General features: G+C 40.8%; 1 protein-coding gene across 12 annotated transcripts in view; it reads left to right on the top strand.

Moving 5' to 3' along the window:
• NLGN4X (neuroligin 4 X-linked) overlaps nucleotides 1-12,353 on the top strand; it is a 353,807-nt gene that overhangs the window by 200,125 nt on the left and 141,329 nt on the right. For 3 of the 12 annotated variants that reach the window (XM_038586749.1, XM_038586750.1, XM_038586751.1), the window contains one exon: nucleotides 6,279-6,365. The exons of the other annotated variants lie outside the window; for them this stretch is intronic. The gene's annotated coding sequence lies outside the window, so the exon portion shown is untranslated. The remainder of the gene's footprint in view (nucleotides 1-6,278; nucleotides 6,366-12,353) is intronic. 12 annotated transcript variants of the gene reach the window in all.

Genomic DNA, 12,353 nt, shown 5'->3' with positions numbered 1-12,353 from the left:
TAATTGCTTTCTTGACAATCTTGCCTGTACAGGTATGGACTGTTTTGTGTGCCTGTCCACTGCCTGGCATGCAGCAAGGTCTCCAGAAATGACTGTTTGACTATTAGAGTACCATTTGCTGTGATCACACTGTACTTTTATCCTAATTTTCCCTAGGTATCTCTCATCTGTCCCCTTTGCTCTTGAATCTTCATCAATCAATATGAATAGTACGTGCAGCTTTGGTGGTATAGTGGTGAGCATAGCTGCCTTCCAATATGAATAGTGCGAGCATGCTAATCATACAGATCGATGTTTCACTCTTGCTTCCTCATATCATTGTTTTTTTTTTTCCTGCCTGGTCAATGGCTATTACCTTCCCCTCAGGGATTCTCAGTTTCTTCATCTGTTTAGTTTTGGTGCTTGTTCCTACTGTGTGCCATGGCTACAATGATTGAGGGGCTCAGACATGCATAATGTCTATGCATCAATGTAACATGACCTTCGCCCTGCTGTGTGAGAATCTGACCTTTATTTGTCTGTCTAGCTCAGTTCTTCTTTCAGCCAGATGAAGGGCATGGCAACAATGATCTTGGGCACTCGGCCTACCATAAAGAGGGTCTCCATTTTGGTAAATCACCTCTGGATCAGAAAGGACCTGGGATCCCTGGGTGGCGCAGCGGTTTAGCGTCTGCCTTTGGCCCAGGGTGCGATCCTGGAGATCTAGGATCGAATCCCACGTCAGGCTCCCGGTCCATGGAGCCTGCTTCTCTCTCTCTCTCTCTCTCTCTCTCTCTCTCCCTCTCTGTGTGTGACTATCATAAATAAATAAAAAAATTTAAAAAAAAGGACCCCAAAGAACTACAAGAGTCCGTTGGGGATGCCACAGCCTTAGGCTTCGCTGAGGGAATTACCTTTTGTAAGTGCCACATTCCCTATGGGGACCCTGGACTCTTTGCTTATGTGGTGTTTATAGGAGATATTCACTCCTATGAAGCCTGGAGTTTCTGTGCCAGGTAGGAGTAACCACGATGGATGGAGGCCTTGTAGAGATCTTGTCTCTTAGCATCTGAGCTGTCACCTTTGGGGCAGATGGCTCCCCGATGCCTATTGCAGCTCTGCTGACAAGGTCAGCTTTGTTTTCTGTCCTACTGAACTACTAGCCCCATGGTGACTTTTGGAGGTTTTGTAATCTTGCATGTTTAGTTAAACCTAAAAAGACACCCACTGGCCATTAAAGAGTACAGATCAGAGTCTGTTGTCACAGAATAGTGGCTTAACAATTAAATTCTCTCTCTGACACTTCTCTGCTTGGGAAACATATGGCTTCCTCATTAATCCATTTTAAAACCCAGATTAAACTTCACCACTTACAGTCTTTCTTGGTCTCTCATCTCCTACTTCCTTTCATTGTTTACTCATCTTCTCATTTTTCTCTTTTCTAGCTTATGATGCAGTCGTATGTATTATCTCATAACTGCCTCCCCATCGTCTTACCTTTGTTTATGCTGCTCCTCTACCGTGTCATGTATTCCCAAGGGTAGAGACCATGCCTTGATTGTCTTCCTCCTTCAAAGCATGAACTACTGTGCTAGCACTCTCAACTCTCTTTCATGAGCATCCCCTTTACTTTGTTTGAACACAGTGACGCCAATTTGACAAGAATGTCAGCAGTCCTTCTCGGTGTAATTTCATTCCCGAGGATAATGCTAGAATCCACCATAAATATTAAATTGAATCCTAATTTATTCTAATTTTAAATACATAAGCATGGTGCTAGTGTTGTCATTCTATGTGATTCACTGATTCATTTCATCAACAAATATTTATTGAGTTCCAAATCTCTACAAATCATTGTGATATGTGCCACTGGGCAAATGCATAATAAGTCAGTTCCTTCTACAGTAAGGGAAATAAAGTATAGAAATAAAAGAAAATGTCATTATTTACTGGACAAGGTAAGGGAGTGAATCCGGGCTTGTGTGATGGGGATATAAAGGAAGCATAATGCTGTTTGGATTGTAGCATTAGGGAAGGAATCATAAAAGAGGTGAATTTTAAATGGTTCCTAAAGAAAATGGAGAGGAGCCATTGGACATTGTGATTGAGGGACGATTGTAAGTAAGTTGTCAGAATAACAAAGTGTGAGCCATAACTTAGGAAGAACAAGGGATCTTTCTTGTCTAAAGCAGGATCTATTTCGGTATGGAGCAGAAAGGGAATCTGTGGCTAGATTTGGAAGTGGCTCAGAGTTCAGTGAATGTGGGAGTAAAGAGTTTGGGGTTAATTGGGGTTGTAGGTAAGATTGACCCTAGTTTCTGGAGAGATGGGTCTTTCAGCATTAAGTAGCATGAACAGTGGTGGAGGACAGGAGACTCCAGTTTAGAAGTTTAGGATAGAAGTTCAGTGGGGGAAGAGGCAAGATTAACAAGGGGTCTGGAAGCAGTGAAATGGAGTGTGGATAGACACACTAGTGTGTCTAGTGTGGAAAGCAGTGAAATGGAGTGTGGATAGGGTAAAGGAGAGTGGATAAATATAAGGGTCATCCCAAGGGTGAACCCAATGTGACAACAGCAAGAAGAGTGAGGGGTCATGGCAGATGCTAAGGGGAGGCCCACATACCCACACAAGTCAGGAGGAGGATCTAGGATCAGCCGATAACTTGTAAATTGTAAAACTAACCCAATGCCTAGAAAAATGGAGGAGTAAAAATGTAGGAGTGATATGGGGAGATCCCTACAAATAGAACTGCTGGGAGGCTATTAGTCCATATCCAGAGGCCATGATTTGTAGTGATAAGTGGTTCATTTTGTCTCACAGAGGAAAAAAAAAAAAAGGATCAGCCCAAGGATAAGTATTTTTGACATCCACATGTTCAGACAGTAAAACCACCCTCAAACATCAGGGAAATCTGTCTCCAGCATTCTCTTACAGTCCCTAAAAGTGAAAGGAAGCATATGCCCTTTATGGCATCGCTTGAACCAATATCTATCTTTGCTCGTGGGAGGAAAAAAAAAAAAAAAAGAGGAAAAGAACATGATTTTGCTGTGAATGGTTTTGTGGTCTCTTGAGTAGTCATCAGCTGTCCATGGTACTGAATTTATAATGGAGGTATGGCATTGACCAGCCAAATCCCTGGAGTATGCGAAAGGCTCCCCGGGTGCTGCTTTTATGCTTTCAAGCACTCTTCGAGTATCTTCATTAATGATGTTGGGCAAGGGGCCCTGTTGTTCCTGTTAAAATTCAAATCCTGCTCATGACAAATTAAGGGCAGGATTTCAATTGACATTTGGAGATTTCTCCAGCCACATTAAACACCAAATGCATTTAAGTGATGTCATGCTATATAACAAGGTGCAGAGTGGCTGGCTCTGTCCAGGATCACAATGATATCAACTCCCCTCCCATTCCACTCACCACAGTGGGAAGCAGAACAAAAACTGCAAGCAGTTATGATGTGGGCACATCTCACTTCATTTCTTCCTCACGGGAATGGCAATTCTCATATTGGACAATTGTTTCTGTCACTCGTTTTAGATTTTTTTTCTAGGCCCGTATTTTACTCTTGTTATAAAGGTGTTATGTTTAACCTTAAGGTAATTTAAATGAACATATCTTTGTCTCCCACCACCACCAATGACCCAGAGCATGAAAATAATCCAAAAGACCAAGGATATTATCTCTTGGCTACAATTGTTACCTTTTTAATTGTCTTGAAAACATGATGGTTTTCGGTCTTATACAAAGGTAACTTTCATACTTTCTTATGAAAGGATATCATATGAACTGAGAAACTGGGTTTCAAATGGGTACAGTTTGATGTTTTCTATCAAATATGTAGCTTCTATGCCCCAGTCTATAGGAAGTCTCTATGGAGTGGAATGAGCAGAATGTATTATGCTCAACGAAATAAGTCGGATAGAGAAAGACAAATACCATATGATTTCACTCATCTGTGGAATTTAAGAAACAAAATAGATGAACATATGGAAGGGGGAAAAAAGAAAGGGAAACAAGCCATAGGAGACTTGTAACGACAGAGAACAAACTCAGGGTTGCTGAAAGGCTGTGGGGCAGGATGGGCTAGGTGGTGATGGGGATTAAGGAGGACACTTGTCATATCGAGCACTGGGTGTCGTATGTAAGTGATGAATCACTGAATTCTACTCCGGAAACCAATATTGCACTGTACGTTAGCTAGCTAGAATTTAAATGTGAATCTGGGGAAAAAAGCTTAAAAATTAAAATATATTGTATTAATAATTGGGAATAGCCAAATGGTTTTCAGTATAAGCTTTTGAGCTTCTTATCAGTTTTAATAACTTACTTGTGTTTCTAAAATCTTCCACGTGCCTCTTTTAAGGGTGACACAGATTCTTGCTTGTTGATGTTGGTGTTGTTTTTGCTACTTACCTGCTGTGCTAATTTCAGGAATGGGAACATTGTCTTATTTTTTTAAAAAATATTTTATCTATTTATTTGACAGAGAGAACTTAACTGCTCTGCTAATTTCAGGAATGGGAACATTGTCTTATTTTTTTTAAAATATGTTATCTATTTATTTGACAGAGAGAGAGTATAAGGGCACAAGTAGATGGAGGGGCAGGCACAGGGAGAAGGAGAAGTAGGCTCCCTCACTGAGCAGAGAGCCTGATGTGAGGCTTGATCCAGGAGCCAGGACCCTGGGATCATGACCTGAGCTGAAGGCAGACACTTAACCAGCTGAGCCACCCAGGCGCCTTGACATTGTCTTATTTTAACAAGTAGTGTGGAGTCAGGCACCTGGGCAAAAAGCTTAATGACTATGGCCTGAGTTGATTGTAGTGGCTTTTTGTTGTATTAGAGTCATACATCATTATTTTCCATCCGTGGAAACTTGAATTCCATCCAATTATCTCATAGATGTATAACCATCAGGCATTTCTTATGTCAGCCATCCAGAAAGTTTGGTTCTATTTTTCATTTCAGTTATGAATAAAATTATTCTAAATTTTCACAGTGAAGTGTCTCACCTCATCCAAGGGCATGTCTTGTTACAAACACAAATAGCATGAGTCCAACAGATGCAGTCCTCTCTAAAATAATAAAAGGTGGTTATAGATCCTGGTTCTGCATGAACTGGTGGGTTGTTAATGTGTTGCTGGGTGATATTTTTTTAATTGTTGGGGAATTGTTTGAATTTTTAGTTGTACTTTCTATATTAATTTCTGAAGTTTGAGATCTATAAGAAAAAGATACTGATAATAATTAATGATCATTAACTTTCATTTGTAACCATAATTGGCTATGTAATTACTTTGGACAGCTATTAGTACTGCCATTATATTATTTTCAGGTCTGGATTCTCATTTTTATTTAACTTTCATTCAACTGTTTTCATAAATCTTGTTCCTTTAACCCTTTGCACCAGAACTTGCATTTACTTCATTATGTCTTCCTTAGCACTTAAGGAGGTATCATTTATTCCTGGATGTTGGATAAACTAGTGTAATGTCACTGTTCTTTTGTGATGGGGTGTTTGTCTACACTGTTGCTTTCAGATGAAGGTTAATTAGAAAAATGATTGAATCTTGGTTCAATGGAACTCAAGCATTCCAAAAGAATTTCCCATTTTGAGCCAAACAGTTCTGAGGCCTGGACACACTTTGGTCAGCTGGTCTAATACACTTTCCCAACCTGCATGGAGTGGGTGGGCGGTGGGGGGCATCCAAGATGAATGGGACCAAGGAGATACCTGTGCACCCATATGGACATAATTTCTGAGAAATCTTTCTTATATAATAAAAAGGATCCAAACACCTTATACCAATTACCTCCCTTCCCCTTACCTGGATGTGGATGACCAACTCTCACATCAGGAGCTGCAAGGTTGAGGACAAGATGAAAACCCAACAGCTAAACATGGTGGAGTGGTAAGAGAGAGATGGTTTGAGCTCCTGGAGGCATTGTGGAGTAGCTGAGTTATAAACCTCTCTCTCTGGCCTTCTTGTAAGGGACAAAAATACATTTTTTCTTCTTTTTTTAAAGTCCCCAGCTTAGACTTTTCCAGATGTGCTGCCAAATACTTCCTAAGTATGACTGTGGGCTTTAATCAGCAATAAGATTTTGGGCACTGATGTAAAACTCTACAGTAAACACTAAGAGAATGGACTTCAAAACAGAAATCACAGAGAGGCCAAAAGGCTATAAAGCTACATGGATATGCCACCAGTTATTAGGGATGTGAAAAAGGACATTTCTTTTGTTTTAGTTTTAAAGTAAAATAAATGGTGCCAAAACACTGTTTCTTCTTTCCTTAGCTTTGGAGAGCAACAGAATCCAGTAAAACAGCACAGAAAGATGATCATTGCAGTGTTACTTTAAATGAGTGACTCCAACACAAACATGTATGTCATTTGTCTCCATCTGTTTTAATTTTTTGCAAATAGCATAAGGGTTAGAAATTTATGCAAGTGGTTAAAATAATAATGTAACATACAGATTGTCCTAGATCCTCTATATAATGCCCACATGAAAAAGGAGACAGCAGACGCCTGTGATATGTGGTCAGGGGTATGATGCAGCACTAGTGTAGCCAGGCAAGACCTTGGAGATATACCATGACCCCATGTGAACACAAAACACAGAAGTAGAATTCTACTCCAATTAGCCCAACCTAACCATAATATAAGAGAGAAAGAATATATGAAGACAAATCTCCTTTTTTTAAAAGATTTTATTTATTTATTCATGGGAGACACACAGAGAGAAGGCAGAGACACAGGCAGAGGGAGAAGCAGGCTTCATGCAGGGAGCCCGATGTGGGACTCGATCCTGGGACTCCAAGATCATGCTCTGAGCTAAAGGCAGGTGCTAAACCACTGAGTCACCGAAGTATCCCCGACAAAGCCTTTTTCATAAGCAAACAGGGTCTATCCTCTCCAGGGTCAAAGTGCCAAGGTAACACCATCATACGAACATCATAGAGGAAGAAGGGTAAGATGGAAGAGAAGAAATATCCAAAGCAAGAGCAGAAAGGTGTCCAGCAAGGGATAATGGGAGGAAGAAGGGAATCTCTGAAGGATGTGAGGACCACGAGATCACTCCACACAGGATACATGAACAAAGGAAGCCCTTGCTCACCCCAATGGGAGCTCTGTCATGGATGAACACAGAATGGCAGAGACAGGCTGCTGAACGATGCTTACAAAACTCCATGCCTTCTGAGATTTTATTGAATCAAAATTATGCACAATCTTGACCAGGATTTAAACCATGAAAGGAAACCTGAAAATAGCAAGACCATGTAGAAATAAGCCAACAAGAGCCTAACTAGGGCACATAGAGGAGACAGGAGTGGAGCTAACACGTAGACTCTGAGACCAGCATGACAATATATGGTCAGAACAGGGGCTAAGAACCTGGAAGGAAGAGAAGAAGCACAAATGGCAGAATGGTGGGACATTGAATGTCTACTAAGTAGATGATGTCCATAAGCAAAGGAAATCACGAAGGAGGAAGAGCACACACAGGAAATGTTACACCGGTACGCCGGGCAGCCACAACGTCAACATCGAACACTATGCATGACTGAACACCGTGTGAAAACATTGATACTTTACTAAACCCTCTTAAGATATGTCACAACACTAAATATTAAACCTAGTGTAGATAGTGCCATTTAAAAAATCAACATGCGACTTAGTGATCAATCTGAAGGTTATTATCATTTGTTTAAACCACCTACTTTACTTCGTAGATGAGCATATAATTGAATTCCGTGTCGAACGTGTTTGGCATGTTTTATTTTTATTTTTTTTTTACATCTTTAAATCAGAAATATAAAGACTTTAGAAGCCGCATTAAAGGGATCCCTGGGTGGCGCAGCGGTTTGGCGCCTGCCTTTGGCCCAGGGCGCGATCCTGGAGACCCGGGATCGAATCCCACGTCGGGCTCCCGGTGCATGGAGCCTGCTTCTCCCTCTGCCTGTGTCTCTGTGCCTCTCTCTCTCTCTGTGACTATCATAAATAAATAAAAAAAAAAAAAAAAAAGAAGCCGCATTAAAGACAAAACAAATAATCTTAATGTGTCAAGAAATGCAGAAGGATGATTTAGGCACCAAGTAAAGGAGGCAATATTTCCTGACCCATCCTATGTGGTTTGGATAGAGAGAGGTTTTAGAAAGAAAGAACAGATTCTGGGTTTTGGTGCACCAAAGCAAAATTTCCAGAGACTGTACATTGGATTCAGCTTTAGAGCAGAGACTCCAGCTGTAGGGAAGCATTGGGTTCAAATATCCGGCTAGTTGACACCAAAATCTTCCACCCACCCCCCAAAAATCTTGGGCGATAAGATAGGATAAAAGTGATCATTGTGTGTGGTTCAATGATCTGTACTGCTTTCTCTCTCTACACTCCCCTCTTTTTTTTTTTTTTACTTTTCTGTATTTCCTAAAGTTCTATAATGACATGTACTAGTTTTTCATCAGAAGCAATAATAATGCCTCCTTTCTCTTTGCCATCCATTTGTGTCTTAGTACGTGTTTTCATTTTGTGTTCCTGTCTGCTTCCCCTGGGTATATCCTGTCTTTTTTTTTTTTTTTTTTTGCTTATACAATTGGTTCCTCTTTCTGCATGTATCTCCACAAACACTCATGCACACAGACCTCACCCAGGAGGCTTTTCTGTCTCCCCTAAGGTCTCTATCTTTAGCTTACCCTTCTCTACCTGGTTTTAAGATGAGATGACTATAAGTGTGCTTCCTGGAATGGAATGGCTCCCAGAAAAAAAGCCGTAACCTCTCTTCCTGGAGACAGTGAGAAACAGCACAGGTTCCCGTGTTTCTGAGGCAGTGTGGCATTTGTCCTCCTGTGAAAGACAGAGGTTGGCTTTCTAATCATTGAAACGTCTTTCCCAGGTGTGCAGCTTCATTGCTCTCTGCAGTAATGCAGGGGAGGTGATGATAAATCTTGGCAAACCCAAGCCCAGCTTTTCAAGAACATTCTAGGAATCTGAGATTTCTCAGGCTCTGTAAGGATGACGCTGGGAGAAAGCAGGCACAGGAAGGTATGTGGGACAGAAGTAAAGGAACAAGCCTCAGGAGACCAGAGAACACATGCAGTTCATCAACTTGTTACAAGTCTGTGCGGAAGGAATATAGATTCGCTGATGGGTGTCCAAAAATAGGACAGAAATAAGAAATAAAAGAAAATGAAATATCAGCTCACCTGTGACAAAAACAAAGAGCCAAATGAGCAAATCAAAGCAAAGCCACCTGCACAGCTGGAAGCGGCCATCTGAATAATTGTGCTTCAATAACCTGGGAAGGACATATCAAGAATTTGTATATTTGGTGAAGCACATTCTGTACATTTTCTTGACTTTTCAACTTTTCAAATAATTCAACTTTTCAAATAATTTATTCTCTAAGAATTTTAAACGTTCATTCTCATGCGTTACACAGCATTATTGTGTAATTTCAAAAACGACATTTGCGGTGTATTATTTTTTAATATTTTATTTTTATTATGGATTCCCTCTTTCATATAAGGTATTGCTCTAAGCAATTGGAGATGCATCAACATACCCAGTAGACAAAATTTCCTGCCTAGTACAATTGATATTCTATGAAGGCCATGGAAAATGAATTTAAGAATTAAATAAGTTACATATTATTTTGGAAGGCGAAGGGTGCTACGATATAAATGAAAGGGGATAAAGAGAGTCAGGATTGCTGAGGAAAGTACAAGTGTAACCAGGGTGGTGAACTTTGACCTCGTTGGAAAGGATGAGTTTGAATAAAGAATTGAAAGAGGTGAGGGAGGAAGCCTTGTTGATGTACCAGAGGGTGTTCCAAGCAGAAGGAACATACCAGTGTGGAAGTTTTCCCACTGCATTGGGGAAGACCACTAGATAGCAATGAGTGACTGGGATCCAAGTGGGTTGAGGCCATTAAGAACTTTGACTTTAATTTTAGGACTAAAAGGAGAAGAATTGGAGGCATTTCAGCAGAGGGGTGACATGGTGAAGTATGTTTTAAAGAAACACTTGTTGCCTTGCTGAGATCAGCCTGTAGGGGCAAGAGCAGAAAGCAACAGACTGGTCAGAGGCGAATTTAAGAGTCGCCAAGAGAAATTATGACTGTATATCTCAGATGGGAGTAATGAGGTGGGGAGAAGGGCTTGAATTTTTTTTTTATATATTTCTGAAAATAAGATTTGCAAATGATTTGCGTGTGGAATGTAGGGAAAGGAAAGGAGTCCAAATTTGTTGACCTGGATGGTATTGGAGACAGTGCTGGGGGAGAGAACCTTGAGGATGAGTTGAGGTTTGAAAGTTTGACGTTGAAATGAATATAGGTCATCAAAGACAACATAGGGGTGGGTGCCCGAGTTCAGGGGGAGTCTCAAGAGACAGGTCTGTGCTGAGGAGGAAAATGTTGGGCTAGTCCCCATCGGTGGTATTTAGAGTCATGAAGAGTCTGAAGATAGAGACAGCAGAAAAGTCAGAGTCTGAAGCCCACCAATGTAACACCTGGACGATATTGGCAAGTTTTACTAGAATAGCAGTAATTTTAGTGGAGCATTAGGTGGAGCAGCCCAGTGGGAGTAACTTTAATGGTGAATAAGAGCCATGGAACTGCAGTTGGTGCGTATAGGGGACAGTTTTGAAGAGATTTTCTGTAAAAGAGCAGAGAAATAGGCAACAGCTAGGGGGATACATAAACCCAAGAGAAATTTATTGTATTTCTCATATGATAGAAGTTCTCACAGCATGTCTGTATGCTGTAGGAATGATCTAGGGGCATGTGGTATTGATCAGTTTAGCTTACCTTAAGCTGCATTAACAAACATCCCTAAAATATCAGTGACGTGCAACTAGAGAGGTTTATTTCTCTCAAATGGCGTGTGTTCTTCAGGGATTCGCTTTGGCTCTTCTCCATCTCTTCTTCATTCTAGGACACAATCCCAGGGTGAAGACACATTTCTGATGGGATGGCAGAGTGAAGGGAAAGCATGGCAGTGCCACGTCAGAGTTCCCAAGGTTTTTTCTTACAAGTGGTGCGTTTAAATTCTGTCCATGCATCACTCGTTAGAGCATGTCAAATGGGTTTATCTCCTGTCATTGAGGTGGGGCAATAAAAGTCTTCCCAGGGTGGGACACTGTAAGTCTTATGGCCAAGCCTGCCATTAAACAGCTCCCGGTGTATATTTTTTCCCCACAGAGGGGGACGGAAAGTACTTTGAACAATAACACAATCAGTAGGTTGGGTTTCCTCCACAAGAGGAAAACAAGATGTGGCGAGAGAGGGGTGCTTTGTTGTCAGATTGGTAAATTCATGAGATTTGATGTGTGATCGTTAGTCTTAGATGATAGCCCTACCATTTACCTGTAGGGAAATGAGGGAGCATGGAAGATGGGATCGTTATTGCCATATGGGTCAGTGGGTTCATGGGCACTTATCAATGTTCTCTTTAGATTGTTCATTCTTACTACACTATAAAGAAAAACTGTGAGATCACAAAGCAACAGTGAAGATGGGACTGGGGGATGACGGGATTCCATAGGTGTTGGTTGTTTAGGGAATCTCCAAAGGAAATTTTTTGGAGAAATGCAATATTGTCTCTAATTTGAACCTCCTGCACATTTATGATCATGAGTGGAAGGTGAGACCACTCAACGTGGGTCTGTGTTTTTCTTCATCTGTGCTCATGGGCAAACATGTAGATGTGTGCTGGATAAAAGATGGATTTCCCCAGAGTTAGCGTTTTGCTGGGCAAGAATCAAGAATTGAGAGTGATATATGGGAACTAAGGCTATAGGCATGGTCATGATCTATAACTCCAAGAAAGAGTGGGTATCACTACCACCACCTTGGAAATCACAAAGAGACAAACGTTATCTACCACAATGCACAGGATTCTGAGTGTTTGTGTGCCTACTATAATAGGGTTTGGAAAGAGTTAATAGGTTGCCTGTTTCCATGCAGTTCTCCACGTCTGTATTGGAATAACTCTTAAGATTTGCTCTAAAGTGCTAACAACACAGATTCTTGAAACAACAGCAATGAGTTAGAGTATATGGTTTTGGATTCTCCATAATTAAAGTGACGCCACCGTGAATGATCCACACAAATGGAGCCAAATGTATCATGTGTCCATTTTGTGTCCAAGAGTAATAAGGTAGAGTCAGCTAGCTATTATAAGCGGTTATATGCCTGATAAATATTAGGTGTTTTCTTGAAATTCCTTGGCTCAGGAAAGAGTCCTTGTGCCATGTTGGAAAAAAGCAAACAAAAAAACAACTGCTTAGCATGATGAAAAAGTAAACAAGCTACGATAGCAAAACCTTATTTGTTGAGAAAAAAGGAGCAAAACCAAGTATTTTCTCAATAAA

The sequence above is a fragment of the Canis lupus genome, chromosome X (assembly GCF_011100685.1).
Source record: "Canis lupus familiaris isolate Mischka breed German Shepherd chromosome X, alternate assembly UU_Cfam_GSD_1.0, whole genome shotgun sequence".
In the NCBI taxonomy this organism is placed as follows: domain Eukaryota; kingdom Metazoa; phylum Chordata; class Mammalia; order Carnivora; family Canidae; genus Canis; species Canis lupus.
This window is presented reverse-complemented; position numbering and strand designations above follow the sequence as displayed.